The following is a 5,418-nucleotide window of genomic DNA, read 5'->3' as shown; positions in this document are numbered from 1 at the left end:
AGCCATCTTTGACCACATGGGGGTGGCCATCTTGTATCTTTGGATTGATGGTCAATTTGCATATTACTATTTTATTAGATAGGATTTTGGTCCAGGAAGCCCTTTTTATTTAAGTTTTTGCTTTCTTTTTTAAAATTATAAAAACTGACTTCAAGGAGAGAAAATGAGAGGCTGAGAGAGATAGAAACATCAATGATAAGAAAGACTTCTTGATAATCTGCTTCCTGCTTACTGGAAATCAAGGCCATAACCCGGGCATGTGCCCAGACCAGGAATAGAACTGTGATCTCCTGGTTCATGGCCAACACTCAAACACGGAACCACAAGCTTTTTATTTCTACTTCATTTTTCAAAAATAACCTTGCTGTGGAAGATAATTCTGTTTGTATGTCCTTGCTTTTCATCAATTTGAATATTTAATGCCAATCCATCTGGCCTGATATGTTTTTTTTTTTTTTTTTTTGAGAAATCAGCTGTCAGTCACATGGGAGCTTCCGTATAGGTGACTAACATCTCTCTCTTGTGGCTTTTAAGATTCTCTCTTCTTTAACTGTTGCCATTTCAAATGTGATATGTCTTGCTATGGTTTATTTGGTTCCATCTTGTTTGAGATTCTGCAATTATTGGACTTGTATATCTTTTTCCTTTTTTGGTCATTATTTCTTCAAATAAATTCTCAATCCATTGCACTCTCTTCTCCTTCTGGTACTTATATGATGTGAATATTATTACACTCTATGTTATCCCAAAGATCACTATCCTCATTTTTAAAAATTCTTTTTTTCCCTTTTTGCTGCTCTGATTAGGTATGTTTTTTGTTTTTTTTCTACCTTGTGCTCCAAATAGTTGGTTCAATCCTCTGCTTAATCCAACCTTCTGTTTATTCCTTCCAGTGTATTCTTCATTTCTGACTGGTTTTTGTTTATGGTTTATATGTCCTATTTCATACTATTAAGCATCCTGTTAATCATTACTTTGAACACTTTATCTGATATATTGTTTGCCTCCATTTTACTTAGGTCTTTTTCTGGAGATATTTTCTGTTCTTTCATTTGGATCCTGTTTCTTTGTCTTTCTATTTTGGATGCCTCTTTGTGTATGTTTTTATATATTAGAGATAGATCTGCTATGACTCCCAGTCTTCGTGGGGTGCCCTGTGTGGTGCAGTGGTGCAGTATCCTTGATCTCTAGGTCTGGGTGCTCCAGGAACGTCCCTTGTGAGAGTTATATTGAGTCTTGATTGTTTTTGACCTTTTCATGCATGGGATCTACCCTCAGACTGGCTGACTGTTTGGCCCATCACTGACCACAGTGTGTGATTTGCTGTGCAGGCAATGACTATATGAAGCATAATTTCCCTTAACAGAGTTTGGTGCCTACTGATATCTCCCTTTGGATATGTTACTTGTGAATCTTATTGGTTCTTGCTCTGATTATTTTCCAAAGCTAGACACTGTTTGTGTTGGTTCTTGGTCTTTTAAGATGGACTCTGGTGCAGGACAATGTAAGATGCTCCCAGTGATTGGCCCTTGGCAACCCATTTCTAGCTATAAGTGATCCACAATTTGTGACTGCTTCTGCTAGGTCTGGGTGCACATGAGAGAAGGACCAAGCTGAACACCAAGTTACACTGTTATCATCACTGGGCTCCAGGGGGCAAATCAACAAAAGTTTCAAGGCACCCAGAGATTCCCCTCTGCATGCCAGCTGCCTGTTAGGCTCAGTCACTGAAAAAATCCTTTTGCTCTACCCCTTAGTAAGGTATAAGTTCCACATGGTGGGGTGAGAGGGAGTTCAGAGCATGGGGTTATTGCTTTCTCCCAGACTGATGCCACATAGATGGGAGTGCTCTGTCCAAGAAATGTGGCATCTGTGTTATGGGAGAATTACCCAATACAGATCCTGACATCTGTCTTTTCAGATCTCTCCCCAGAGCTACAAACCCCAGATACTTCTCATGTGACTCTAGTCCACTCTGCTCTTCCTCTGCCAGAGCCTAGTGTGAGTGGCCATGAACAAAATTGTATGCATTGGCCCTTCCAGATGGTGCCATGTCTTTAGTGGACTTCCATCTTTCCCTGGTGGACAGAAACTCCAATGCTTTCCACAGCCAAATATTATGTGGGTGTCTATTCCTGGCTCTGATGCTCTGGGATTCAGGGCCCAGCCTGGGGTTTAGACTCCATTCTCCTCAGAGGGAAACTCCCCACAAAAATGAGATATCCCTCCAGAACCACAGGAACCACCCATGGAAGCGGGCCAGCCCTTTTAGCATTGATGCCCTTCCTACCAGTCTCGATGTTGCTTCTTCTATAAATCCTTAGTGTAAGGCTTCTCCTCAACTAGTATTAAGAAAAATTGATTAGGAAGGATTTAGAGACAGCTTAAGTACAATTAAGTAATGATGATTATGGCAGTAGTTACCCTTAGCAAATGAGAAGCTAGAGTTAGGTAGAGCTAGTTAGGACTACAGATCTAGAAGAGAAGCCACTTTGGAAATTGACATACATGGGGAGGATCTTTCTTAGGGCCAGAATTTGTTGAAGGACAATTGAGGGTAAGTTCACTACAGAAAATGGCAAAGCGTCTAATGAGGGTACAGTGACAGGATTGGGGCTAGACCCCAGTCAAAAAAGTTCTAATAATCACAATATCTGTGTCTCAGACAGCAGATCTGGCCTATATTTGAAGAAGTGAGACATGAAGAACAAAGAGATTGAGTTTCTATTTATTGTAGAAAATTGAAACAATGAAGTAAAAGAAAGCATCCAACATAGTTATCACCTGTCATGTGTCACATACTATGATAGGCATTTTAACAAGTGTGCTCAAAATATACACTATTGATGTTTTCTCACTGACAGAAGATTTTACATTTTAAACTGAGTGGCATGAGTTCTATTTGTCATAAGAAAAAGTTGGAGTTAGGGAAGCACAAAATAGATAAAAATGTGAAACTTTTGGTTCTTTGTGGTGGCAGCTGAAATCAAGCAGCAGTGAATATGGACAACTTTCAGTTTAGTGGTGCATGACAAGCTTTATTATGTGTGTTCCTTTTCCAGAGATATTCTATGATATCTGAGGGAGAATAAAACATTTTGCGTCATTTCCTAATCTCTTCATATATTGTTCTGCCTTCCACAGTCAGGCTGTACCTGGTTAAAGGTAACCATTTTCTCATACTTCCTGGTAGCTGTCTTACTCCACTCCCAGGCATAGAGACTAAAAAAAAGTGCCAGGCCTGCTTCCATTTTGTCTCTTCCCCACCATTGATACCACACAGGACATTATCTTCCTTCAAAATATTGTACAGAAACCTAGTTAAATGGAAAGTTCCCCAGCTTGCTATCAGGAGGGCAATTCTATTTCCACATTTATATGCATTAGGCCCAAGTAAGTGGTGTGTGATCCCATTAACCTGATTTTTCTGAGTTTTCATAGGCCTCATCCAACCACCTGCTTACACACACTCCCTTGTGTAGATTCCATTTATTTTTAATTGTAAAACACATAATATGAGATACACCCTCTTAAAATTTTAAGTGCAAAATATAGTGTTGTTAACTGTGAGTGTAATATTGTACCACAAATCAGTAAATCTTATTTTGCATTACTGAACATTTATATTGGTTTAACAGCAATTAATTATTTTATCCTGGGGTCCCCATAGACCCCTCAGTCATATTTTTAAAATTTTAAAATCTTTATTGTTGAAAGTATTACACATGGCCCCTTCCCCCCCATTGACCTCTTCTAGCTCACCTCCAAGTCCCAGGCCTTCACCATCCTATTTTCAGTGTCCATGGGTTATGCATATATGTTCTTTGGTTGATCTCTTCCCATCAACTCACCATTCTGTGTCTTCTCTCTGAGATTTCACAGTCTGTTCCATGCTTCTAGGTCGCTGGTTATATTTTGTTCATCAGTTTATTTGGTTTAATAGATCCCACATATGAGTGAGATCATGTGATACTTAGCTTTCTCTGATTGACTTATTTCACTTAGCATAATACTCTACAGGTTCATCCATGCTATTGCAAATTGTAAGAGTTCTTTCTTTTTTTTACAGCTACATAGTATTACATGGTGTAAATGTTGCATAGCTTTTTTGTCCACTCATCTATTGATGGACACTCAGGCTGTTTCCAAACCTTAGTTATTATAAATTGTGCTGCTATGAACATAGGGGTGCACATATTCTTTCTGACAGCTGTTTCTGTTTTCTTAGGATATATTCCTAGGAGTGGGATCACTAGGTCATATGGGAGTTCCATTTTTAATGTTTTCAGGAAATTCCATACTGTTTTCCACAGTGGCTGCACCAATTTGCATTACCACCAGCAGTGCACGAGTGTTCCCTTTTCTCCACATCCTCGCCAATACTTGTCTTTTGTTGATTTGTTGATGATAGCTATTCTGACAGATGTGAGGTGATACCTCATTGTCATTTTGATTTTCATCTCTCAGATGATTCAAATTCATATTATTTTTTGTGTGTACAATAGAAATTGTTATGCAGAATGTAATTAGCTTAGAATTAATATGCTTAGTCTACATAAAAGAGCTACTTATAAAGAAAATTAATTAAGAAAGTTACAAAATAGTTGGGGAAACCCTTCAGAGGCACATGGATGGTAGAATTTTTTTTCTGCTCACCCTCTTCCTACTTTCTCATGAGGGCTGAGTTTTAGATATTAATTATCAGGTTTGTTGGTTTTGAAAAAATATATTCAGGAAAACTCCTGCAAACATAACTAGGGTTGACCACTCTCCTCAGAACTGACTAGAACAATAGAAGTCAATACTCATAGAGAGGTCTTTTCTTCTTCCTTAAGAACGAATTCCAAATTGTCCATTAGGAAAGCCACAATTGGAACACAAAGCACACCAAAACTAAGCTTAAAGCACCCTTCTAGCCTAGAACCCCTGGATGTGTTTTGTTAGCACGTTCTTGCCATGTGTTTCTAGAATCTAATTAGCATTGTTTTTCCTAAATGATGATGGTCATGTCCATGTTAATGCTCATTGGTTAAGCCAAAACAAACAAACAAACAAACAAAAAATAGAGATGGATGAGACAGATCTTTAAACAATTTAGATCTTAAAAGTCAAGGATCCCCTTTTATTTCCAAACAAACTCTTACATGAAAGGCTCATGATATATGTTGAATTGTGTCTTTTAAAAAATATTCTTGAATTTCTAATTCCCCAGTACCTCTGAACATGAGTCTATTTGGATATAGATTCTTTATAGAGGTAAGTTAAAATGAGGTTATAAGGTGAGCCCTAACCCAATATGACTTGTGTCCTTATAAAAATGGTAAATTTGAATAGAGACAGACATACAGAAAGAAGATGATGTGAAGAGACGCAGAAAGAACACAACGAGAAAACAAAAAATTGTAGTAATGGATCTAT

This window comes from Eptesicus fuscus, chromosome 1, assembly GCF_027574615.1.
Source record: "Eptesicus fuscus isolate TK198812 chromosome 1, DD_ASM_mEF_20220401, whole genome shotgun sequence".
Taxonomy (NCBI): domain Eukaryota; kingdom Metazoa; phylum Chordata; class Mammalia; order Chiroptera; family Vespertilionidae; genus Eptesicus; species Eptesicus fuscus.
The sequence above is the reverse complement of the archived record's forward strand: the minus strand, read 5'-3'. Positions refer to the sequence as shown.